This window comes from Amblyomma maculatum, chromosome 9 (assembly GCF_055883805.1).
Source record: "Amblyomma maculatum isolate TAMU_Amacu chromosome 9, ASM5588380v1, whole genome shotgun sequence".
In the NCBI taxonomy this organism is placed as follows: domain Eukaryota; kingdom Metazoa; phylum Arthropoda; class Arachnida; order Ixodida; family Ixodidae; genus Amblyomma; species Amblyomma maculatum.
In genome coordinates, this window is record NC_139352.1 from 28990616 (window position 1) to 29002863 (window position 12248).

The following is a 12248-nucleotide window of genomic DNA, read 5'->3' on the forward strand; positions in this document are numbered from 1 at the left end:
ACCGAACTGGACTACATCTCGCCCCCAACGACGGGAGGCTGATCAGCTTTGTGAAATGCGTCCCTATAAGGAGATTTATTGAGAAGCAACTACAATGTTTCAGTCAAGCTTCCAGGAGGACCTTAGCCTGTCGGGAGGTGTGAAGCCTGAAATTATATAAGGCAACATTGTAGGGGGTGATATTTTTATCATGCAAAAAATTGTACTTTAAAAGCTACGAGATATATCTGTGCGTTCTGTGCAGGTGGCTTTCAGAGCAAAGCAGATATCGCGCATGTGAACAGGGCTTGATGAATAGCCGATTATTCAACTGTAAAAAGTTAACATTTTGTTTTATTTTAGGCAGCAATGATATAATGCGATTTTCTAGGTAGTCAGCATTGCAGGTGAAACTAAGTTTTGCACTTTCTTATTCGGCATTGCGGTTATAAATATCGAAGGTTAAAATATAGTCTCCTTATTATCCATGTCCGGTAAAGCGCTCAGGCACGCCCGTTCAAGATTAGAGACTTTTAGTTTAGCGCTGCCGCTTACCGCGGCGTCTACCGCTACCGCGCACCGTCAGCACAGCACGCGCTCATTGGTCCCCGCGTGCGCGGTCCACCGAAATTCGACAGGAACGTGGCGCCATCTGTCGCCATCAGAATGATCTGCGCATGCGTACTGACACTCGCGCGGAAGCGGTAGGCAGTAGCAGTAAGCGGTAGCGCTAAACTAAAAGTCTTTTATCTAAAACCACGAGTTGCTGGCGCTGCTTTTCGTGACGCATCTAAAGCAAATGTATTCGTCGTGATGATGCGCATTTCCGCAAGAGACGCTTGCACAATAAGGCACTCTCCCACTGGCATTGGGGTTCACAACACACAACAGCGCTGCGCCGGGCAAGGTAGTGACATCTAAAGAGCGACTATGTCAGTGGTGGTGGAAGAGACGCTGGAGGTGACAGTGCAGCCTGCACTGAAACTAACCCACATCACGGTTAGTGAACCCTGTAAACTATGTGCTCCTGGGCTTTTTAAAGCGACATCTTTACTGGCATAGCCCAAGCCAAAGTCATCATCGGGCCAGATTCGGCCTTAGGTTGGGGTTACACTATGCGGCTCAAGTGTCAACGGACTCCCCAATTCTGTCAAAATTGTGTCCCCAATGCAACAGTGTAGGCAAAACCTTTCAATAAGCACTCCGGGTATTCAGCAGGTTCTATAAGGCAGTTATCTTTTAATAATAACGTTTTTTATTGTTTAATAATTGAGACACAGCAAACACAATCCTGTCAAAACGCCCTGCTGCCTGAACGATATTCCGTGATTAACTAAGTCTGTATTGTTCCACCGAAATAGCAATGCCGAAAATGATGAGGCAAGGAAGGGGGGCGGGAGGGGGGGGGGAGAATGCTTAGATTTTAGATTCTAAGTCTGGAATACGCCCTCCCCCTTTCCTTTTATTTTGGCGATATCTAGGAAACGACGTGTGCGAGAAATAACATTCCATTTCGACAACAAACGTCGGGGTGGCGCAGTGGTTACGGCGCTCGACTACTATTCCCAAGGACGTGGGATCGAATCCCGGCCTCGGCGGCCGCTTTTCGATGGAGGCGAACAGCAAGGCGCCCGTGTGCTGTGCGATGTCAGTGCACGTTAAAGAACTCCAGGTGGTCGAAATTTCCGGAGTCCTCCACTACGGCGTCTCGCATATCCTGAGTTGCTTTGGGACGTTAAACCCCACAAACCAACCAACCAACCAACCAACAAACGTGGCGAATATTTTTGAAAAACGCGTTTGCATTTCGCTTGGACCTCAAGCTGTGGCCGGTCTCTTCAAGCTCATTCTGACTTCCGTTACGGTCGCCAAACAGTTGACACCAAAGCAACGCTGGTCCGCAATGCCTGCGAAAGCGGCCAAGCTCTGCCGAATGGCCGCCGATTCCAGTCCCCGTGGCAACACATTGATAGTTATTGGGGTAGCTTTCCTTCGGGCGTGATTCCGTTCTCTCAACGGTAGGGTCCTCTGAGCAGCGTCACCTGGCGACAGATAGCGGAAATGTTGTAAAAATGAATAAAAGCGCATTGAAAGCATGCTGTACTCGTTGTATCAGTGGCGCAGGCGTTGTGTGCCGCCTCCTGTCGTGCAGGGCCGGAACGCAGCAACGCAAGAAGCCGGAAATGCGACGCGGAAGACGCTTCACTTTGGGACTCTGACGACCCCGCCTCGAAGACTGAGTGAGCAAGTGCACTGGCAGCGTTGTCTACACACCCTAGCTCTGACAAAAACGGGTGCATAGATTCGCATGCAAACATTTTTCTTCAATTCTTTTAGTCAAATTGGAGTGGTGCTTAGGATTGCAAAAGTGCGGTAATGTTCGACCCTAAATAAACGCTCATTGAGTTGATTAGAACTATTATTTGCCTTCTTTTTCTACCACATTACCGTGCAAGCAATGCCCACATTGTAGTACAGATTCCCGAGAGCACACAACACCGGCCCTGTAATAAACAATTTCAAGCTCCCGGCTCATGTTTCAGCAGAAATTTATTTCACTTCAACACCCTCTCCTCCTGAGAAAGGGAGCGATAAACACTTGGCTAAAAAACATCCAATAGATGCTTGTTTTCGATTAGTATCTTAAGTTAAAACTCTGTTGTTTATTGCAACGTTAAATAACGGGAGGTCGTAAATTCGGACTGAAATGTTTTCCGTATTCACAACACAGTTGGAGAAATCAAAATTAAAATAGTCGTGTTTACTGCGGAGTAAAATAAATACCATGTTTCACGTGTCCCAGCTAAGAGCAAATTGGATATAAAACGTAACGCACGGAAATGTGAATTATTTGCCAGCAATAAAAAGAAAACGAGGTAGAGTTTGATTTTTTGCTTGAGTGCATTACATTCAAAATTTTAAAGACCTAGAGAAGCTTGATAAACAGCTGCTTACGATGCTTCCTTTAAATAAATCTAGCGTGAATCTTTGATACGGCTTGAATCAATGTCGCATTCACGTCACTTTGCGAATTCGTGACATCAGCTGTGATGAAGCCGTGCTTTAGGGCATCAGGAATTTAAACAACTCTAGGTTTTATCAACCTGCACCGACATCGAACTGATGTACAACACCTTGTTTTTCAGCTCAGCGGTGGACCGCCATTATTACCGAGTCAATACACCCTGGCGACTTTTTGTGTTGCAATGTACTTGTAAAGGGAATTATCTTTTTTCTGCAGTGTTTTATGTACTAATACTATGGTAATAACTTCTTCAGGCATATTTTTGTATAGATTATACAAGCATTTTCATTTCACGTCACACATTATTGTATTTTATGGACGTTTCCTGCTCAGGAAAATCATTGTATAGCTAATGAAATAAACCAGCGCAACGAACGGGACGAAACACGAAGAAAGGCAGACAAAGACACAGGCGCTGACTAACAACTGAAATTTTATTCCGAAGCAGGACACATATATAAGGTACAAAGAGGGGGGTGTGGCCAAATGCGATCCTGCACAATCACCGAAACAGTGTGGTCACGTCCAAGAGTAAAATACGATAAAAAGGTGAAAAGCCGAAAAGACTAAAAGCGATAAAAACCACGGTGTAGGAGGCCGGGACGGAAAGTAAAACCGGTAAAACAGATATATACATAGCCAAAAAGGCAAGTAAAAGCATTAAAATATAACGGTAAAAAAACACGGGACTAAAATCGTGGCACAAGGTGATTAACAAAAGTAGCGGAGAGGGGCATTCGAGAAAAAAGTTAAACATTTACCCTGCCTCTGAGAAAATCCAATTCTTTTTGCGACAAGCACAGGGAGGGTGCACTCACACATTGCTCATTTGCGCTGTGGATTTCGAACGCTTCTGCGATTTCCCTGGATATCCTATCCCGTCCTCTAGCAAGAATTGTGCAGCGATTGAAATGTGATGTGGGGGCCACACCCCCCTTTTTGTGCTTTATATATGTGTCCTGCTTCGGAATAAAATTTCAATTGTTAGTCAGCGCCTGTGTCTTTGTCTCCCTTTCTTCGTGTTTCGTCCCGTTCGTTGCGCTGGTTTATTTCATTATGCAGTACCAACTAGCCCGGCATCTTGCACTTCTGAATTGTATTGCTAATTTGAATTTTGTTTTGTTTTTTACCTTACTGTAAATATGCAGATTGGGGTAAACAAATTTTTATACATGTCAGATTATTGTATTCTTAATGCCTTTTTTTTTTTTTTTTCATCTAATCCTGTCGTCACCATTAAGATTTTCTGTTGTTGAACGGCCACGCAGCCATGAAATTCTCGCCATTGCATGATCTCGTGCTAGATGTTCAGATACTTCTCTGGTCATCGAGCGAGCAAAAAAAAAAAGCGAAACTCATAAACAATGCGTGATCACATGGTTCATACCTTATACCCAGGTATATGGCTCATATACATAGCAGCAAATATCAATTTACCATCTCTAAATCAGTCTTGATGAGTCCTGACACTAAATGCTTATCATAGCCACACATGCGTCATGCTTGGTCATACGCCTCATCTCATACGTACACAAACACGCACGCGCACACCTCAGAGCTGGACATCGGCAAAAAAAAAAATACCAAGAAGCTCAATCAACGCGCTCCATTAAGACATGCTTAGAGCTTAGCTTGCGTTCTACTGCGCCTTGTACGTACTCATTCCACAGCGCACAAAATCAAATTGCACAAGGTGTCGGTAGCAGCGAGCGCGCCACATACGGGCACATCATTTTAACGAACTAAGCATTTTGTGTTATCCAGAAATAAACGAATAATGCACGCAAACAAACGTGCCAGATATTAAGGATGCCAGAAGGACGAGCACTACTGGAAAAAGCACGCAAATGAATGACTAACTTTACGAATGCAGAAATCGCATACGCTGTACACACACACACGAACGGCTCCGGGGTTGCTTTTCGTCGCGCTTGATTTTTACCAGCCTCAGAAGTCGTCATCGCGATTTCTTCGAAAATGGGAACCTCTTTCAGTCATATTGTGACTGGTTCGTGCATTGGGGCATGCAACACCTCAGAATTTCGCCCCCGTGCCCGCGTCTCTATCAACGATCCGCGATGGAGCATGGGCAACACAATGGCGGCCACCGGTCGGAAGGCTGCACTGACCCCGAGCATCGAGGAACCCTACGCTCGTCCAGAGCAGGTTCTGCGCTCGGCTCGTCAGATCGAGTTCATGTAAACTCGGTAGGGTCGAGTTCACTCAACTCAACTCCTCAACTCGATCCCCACTGTCGGGTCCATGTAAACAGGCCTAGAGTGATGGCTGCACATCCACACCCCCCCCCCCCCCCCTCTCCCGCCCTTCATCGTAGCATTCCACGCGTACGCATTGTCGCCCCGCATTCACCGTATTTTTTTTTTATTTTTACTTACACTTTGTAGCTCCGCGCTTAGGACAACCTAATATAGCTTCAAATAAAATGCCGCTGGCACATGACTTGTCATAGAATGCTCCCTTCTAATTTTTTTTTTTTTTTATTTCCTTTTAGCGTATGTAAAGCGCACGTATTGAGTAAATATATAGGAGTATCATAGAAAGCGAATGAAGTGCGTTTTCTACAATGACTAGGGTGATTAAAGCTACCCGATGAGTAATATTGAAGTAAATTGACACTTACAGTACAATGTTTCGCTATAGAAAATCGCGCTCTTAAGCAACTTTTCATCGGAAAATACGCTAGTGAAAGGTTTCGGGGTATTCTCCTCCGCCGTTATGCCTATCGCTATTTCGTGTGTGGCGATCACGATATGTTACCGAAGCTACTACTCGGGAAGACATAAATATCATCTCTGGCCATCCTTTTTGTGGGCCACTGCGCTTCCGTGACAGCTAGAGACCGAAGGTCCGAACCTACAAAAAAAAATTATTAGAGGAATCAGATTGGGTAAGAGCGCAAAAACCTGTACTCTTGATAACAACGCAGCGATCTATGGAAAGAAAGACGACAGGCGTAGAAGTCGGCATGGACAGAGCTTTGCATTCGAATGCAAGAAAACCGATGATCGCTAAGAGTAACTGACTGAATTCCATGAGGATTGCAACGTAGCAGAGGCGTCCGAAGATTAGGTGCGTGGATAAGGTCATGGAGTCTGCGGATATTATATGCCTGGCGCAAGACCGGCTAACCGGAGGGATATGGGAGTAGTCTTTGCCTTGCAGGAGTGTAACTTGGCTGATGATGACGGTGATGACGATGATGAGGACCAGACTGTGTTCAGGAGCATCTCGCTGTAACAATGGTAAACAACCCTACCCAAGCGACCACTAGAATCGCAACGCCCGCAGACTATATATGTGCGCGATATGCTGCCGTGACGATAACGGATTATTTGTCGCCCTTGTTGACATCACACGCTTTTTTAGGCTGTTGTGTGTGTCAGCAAAAATTACACGCACGGACCTTTGTGAGCCACGCGTGCATTTCTGCAGTTTGGCAGCCTACGCGTAACGTGGTTTGCACCGTTTTTTTTTTTTTTTTTTGTCTTCCAGTTTACAGCCTTAGCATCGCAGTTTATAGTTGCCTTCCCCTTTCTACCGAATGCTAAAAATGTAACAATTGGTGGTAACACAGCCTTTCTTTGCCACTGCTGTGATTTTTTATATTTTCTGACATGTCTTGCTCCCCAAGGTAGGAAGTTAGTTCAGTCGATTGGTGTTTCTTTCCCATGTCGTCTCAGGCAATGAAACACGCCAGTTGGCTGTCTCTGCGAATTTCGTTTGCGCGGAGTCCTTAAGTCTTATCGTCCTCGACACAAGGGCATTGTTTTCGCCCCCATCGAAAAGCGTTTGCTGCTTCCCGGGTTCGATCCCGCGTCCTTGAGCACAGAGTGCGGCCGCCCAAACCAGTGACCTAACTATGTGGCCCAAGGCGAGAAATGGGGAGACTTGCTTTGGTTGCCAAAAGTTTGTGCAACATTCACTTTAATGCTTTGAACATCATGCAATACATACACATTTCCTGGATTACAGCAAAAACTTAGGTCAGGATTTTGATTATCGCGGAGGCTGATATCGCGGAAAATGCCCATATTTTCCATGCGTGAATTTTTTACCGACCGTGGTGGGAAGAAGCGTGATGTTCGAGGCGTTCCTTATTACAACATACGAATGGGCACAAAGGACACTGAAGCCTGTCGGCTCTTTGATGCACACGCATGTGAAGCGTCAAACTCTTTCTTTGGGCCGTTGAGTATGAACACAAGTGACAATGTAAAGGTATTTCGACAGTGTGCGTGCGCTTGTGCTTAGTCAGTGCCCATGGGAAAGCAGTTGCGTAAGAGCAGCTATCGCACTTGTAAGGTTTTTCTCCGCTGTGTCTGATCACATGCTTTGCGCGTCCCGCACTCGAAGAAAACGTAGCTGGGCACTGCGCACACTTGAATGGCTTTTCTCCTGTGTGAGTTCTTTTGTGCTTCGAAAGGTTCGAAGAAAAATTTGAAGTGTAGGAGCAAACGTGACATTTGAAGATCCCCAGCTTCCGGACAGAGTTCAGCTCTTGAATGTCGCTGTAATTCTCCCTCAAAGATGAAAAGCAGCCGGAGCTGGTTTTGTTGGCCGCATTCCTCAGCTTATCATGATCCACTTCCGTTCTCGAGAGGGAACTCGCATAACTGAGTTGAGGACTTGACACACATCCTGAAAAAAAAAAAAATTACAGGAATTTTTTTTTTTTTTTTTTTTTTTTACTGGACCGCACTTTTGTGCTTTCAAAAATGGTCGTTCAGATCTATATCGCTCTTTTCACCCAGAAGACAACATACTTCCCAGATAAGTTTAAGAATAAAAGATAATGTTGCGTACTTGGATAACTTATTGTGGCCTGAATTAGGCACCGGTGCGGACAAAAGTAAACAGAGCACGCAATTTTTTTGTAAACTTTTTTACGCGTTGCACAATTGGGACTTGCAGTCGTGGTGTGTGCGAACCGGTAGTAGACACCTGTGCTCTTTCACTTGGACAAACATGGTTTTCTTATATCCTGTGCAGGAGGTGTGATTTTAATTTTAACGAAAAACCATGCCCCGTTCACTTTATGTCCGCACCTGTACATCAAAGTTCACTTACGGAGTGCACGAGATGCTAGGTTATCGAAATCAATATTGTTTCCACTATACTTAATTAGAAATACACATGAGTTACTATTTAAAGCATGCCAAATATAAAATTTTATGCTTTGCGGCCAATTCCACACTTTTTTTTTTTTTAATGTAGGCACGAATCGAATATATTCATAACAGATTGGGGAAGGATTATAGCAAAAAAAAAACGCATTGCTATGTACCGCTTAATGTCATAAAGTGTGTGTGCTCAGAAAAGTTGCCACAAACTTCATCAATCTAATTAATCAAAATGCGGCTTATTAAAACATGCAGCACACATCAAAACTTGGGATCTAGTACAGGCACTTAAGTACGAGATTTAAAGCGCTGACAGCACGGCAACATTAGAGACAGACAAAAATAGCAAAGGGTGAGAAGAGAGCGTAACATCGACCTTGCATATGGTGGTTAAAATAAAGGCCATCTATTTTGCCCGTGAATTATTTCCCTCAGTCGAACATGAATAGAAGACATCAAAGTGACAAACAGGATTGCGAAAAACATTTGCAACTGAAAACATATCTATTTACAATACATTACAGGCTACCTATGATACATTATGAAAGGGGGTGTAATACATATGTATATAGGGTGCCGTAGATACCTTTGTGGTGAGAACTAGCCCAGGGAAACTAATCTTTTCAATGCCCTAGCCGATTTGGCAGTATATTTTTGGGGGAGAGGGGCAACGAATTAGAGTAGCAGCTTCTCATTCGACTACCTTCAGTCAGCAAACAGAGCAACGTAAATCTTAGTTAGAAAGAAACCCCTTAGCGAGTCGTTTTTCTAAGCGATCTAGAATTGTGTTCATTTGAACATTCTTTCCCCTCCACAAAATACCAAATTAGATTACTAGTCTTCACAAATTGACTAATGCTGGCTAACCTAGAAAATATTGCAGATTGGGATAAGTCAATCTGGACGGTGTTTAGTTATCAAGAAACAACCATTCATTATAGAACAAAGATAGATTAAAAGGCAACATGAAAACACAGTCCGGCATAAACGCGTACACGTATACACAAAACCATACATGCTGATACACTACTGACTACACCACAATAAAATAAAACACGGTTGATTCGTGAAAGCAAGATGCGAAAATTATGAGTCGTCACGGAAGGTTCCACGTTTACGTTGAGAGGCGATGTGGATTCGGAGATCATTCCAATTGTCTGTAAAAGGGAGAGGAGAAGGTTTAAGAATTATCAGTGGTGTGATGTACGCACCTGTAGCTCAGCTTACTGCACAATCTCAACATTCTGACCGAGACGCGCATTCGCAAAATTTATTTCAATCTACATCTATGGGGAGTAACTTAGAACAGCTTATGAAAATATGTAAGGGAACAAAAAATAAGTTGTGTCACTTTGTCGACTACACGCTCGTGAGTTCAAGAAAAGTTCCAGATGGCACACCTTCGTAACAAGATTGTTGAAGGAAAACAGATTAGAAAACATGCATATGCAAAATACGCAGATCAAATATACACATACGCGTGCTCTAAAATTTAACGGGGTCACACAACAGCCTAATTGGGAACATTAGGAAGCACCCTCCCGTGAAGTAACCATGTGCTGTCATAGGATCTAATTTACACGTTAAATATCGACATTCTCCTATACGATGGTCCACAAGACAACATTCAGCCCTCCGCTGAAACCTGAAAAGATAAGAAAAAGGCGGTTAGTAATTGGGCCCACATAAATGATAAATCTCACAACGAAGATTTCCACTTAATAAGCCTTGAAAGTATACTTTCGGAAGCTGTCATAAATATATGGCAGCACTTGAAAAACATTGTTTTGCAGCATTTTGAGCTTCTTGCTCCGACTGGATCAATGAAGAAAACAAAAAAGCTACATAAAGCCACAACGGGTATACGTGACATCAGGGAACACGAACAATAAGCCTAATATCCCAAAGAATCGTACCCTCAAAAAAAAAAAAAAAACAGTAATCATATATGAAGCAGGGCAATCAGAAAAATTAATCCGTTAAAATTTACACCAAGCCAGCTTGTGCGGGTGGAGTGGTTCCACCTATTCTCCGCTCAGTCATAGGAGCAGGCTAAAAGAAACCATCTCCTCAGCACGCATGCAGATGATTTAAGAATACTGACAATATTATCTGAGGTACAAATTTCTTGTCCAGTGTTGCTGCACGTATATTGCCGATAAATGTACGATGAAATGTTCCTAGAGTGTATATTTTTCCAGATACAAAAATAGGGCAGGATTGTCGCGATTCTAACATACTCTGTTTCCTTCGCTCCCTTTCCTGTGGACATGTATAGAGCATGGCGGAAGTAGACGCTCAATTTTCACAAAGCAGCCAAAGCAGCTAAACAAACAGAAGCACTCAGGTATTCGAGGCCTTTAATGCGGCAACCGGCGAAACGGTTATTTCAGATCATGATAGACCCAGCCCGTGTAGCTGGTGCCGCAGACCCCGTAAACGGCTGAGTCCAATGAAAAGGACTAAAGTCAAAACCAGCCGCGGGTGCTGCAAAGCAAGCAGCACATATAGACTCTTCTGAACGGGGTGTTTTTTTGCAACCGGAAGTGGTTGTTTGTTGGTGACAGTTCTCGTCCTGTGATGCGAATCTGCAACAAAAGGAAGATAAGACAATAGTTTAGTTATAAGAATGCTAAACAGGAGAGATATCACTCTTAATATGTTGAGTTGTAGATATAACATCTTGCAATATTTAAAGGAATGAGTGTATTCACATAGAAAAATGCAGTTCAGGAAGGTGTACTCTGTGTTCGGTAATTTAGCCCGGTCTGTGTTCCCCTTTCCGCACATGTATACGCGAGTTTGCGTGATAGCAAAGGCTGCTTCTTCAACGATGTTCGGTAATTCCGGTTTCCTGCCTCTTATGTATCCCTGATAACTTCGACTTAAGCTGTCCCATAAACAAATACGCCGAGGTTTACACTTTCACTATAACGATGTTGTCATCAGAAATGTGCGTGATGTACTGCAAACATTCAGTAGTGGTAGCCTTCCACCTTTCAAAATCGAGCGCCAGATGGCAGATGGTGCGCTCGCGTCATCATGATCCGTGTGGCACGTGGCGCAAACGAGTGACGTTGAGGGGGCGCCTTAGATTCCTTCAATCTTGATTGCCGATAAGATGCGAGTATATTTAGTACGCGCGCTTGGCTCCAGACCAAATTTGTTTCTGCCATCGCGCGCCGGCGGAGCTCCATTCCATTATTGGCTCGATATCTAACCCATTCAAAGATGCACATCATTGCTTTCACGTAACACGTCCTCGAAAGGAAAATTTGACGTAATAATTATTCCGCTTTCCATATTTTCATCAACTATAAAATAAAGGTTTGTTGTTGTTGTGACTGTAGGAAGAAGGAAACGAAAATGCACGGGCCTGCTACTGGCTCTGTAGCTGAACCACGTCCGCTGCCTCGTGCGGACAGAAGAGAAAATAAAGAAAAAAATAAGAGGGCGAGAAAGACGCGCGCCGCAACAACGGCCGTCGTCCACCACAACCGAAGCGGTGGCGAGTGCAATGATGGCCTACAACAGATAAACATTCGGTGGCTGGCTAGCCCCCGCCGCAAGCGGCGTTGACCTACCGTCCCAGCCTTGTAGGGCCAGGAACTGCCACCCCCTTCACCACCTCTCCCAAAATAAAGGCTCAGACACTGTCCGCAAATATTGCGAACAGCACTGCTAAACGGGTGCAATGAATGTTTCGTCGTTTCTGCCATCCAGACGCTTTTTCCGGTGAACTAATGTTAACGGTCCACCGCGGTAAAAAGACACGCTTCACGAAGTGCACCAACCTATTAACGCGCGCGCAGATCTTGTTTTTCCCACAACTGAGCCTTGCAGCAATTTCCGCAAAAACGGAAGTACATTGGAGAAATCAGTGTCAAAGATCTCTTGCGGCCAGCCTCTATGTCCACGTTTCTGGTTAATGCGGTTTATGCTCGACAACTGATATTACATGCAAATATGTACGCCGACAATCTTTAACACGACAATGTCAAATGCCCTGTTTGTCAGAAAATCTGGTAATTTATAAGAGTTGTTTAGAGGCATCTCTGAAACTTTCTCTCAGTGTTCTGCATATACTGAGATTGTTTCTGGAC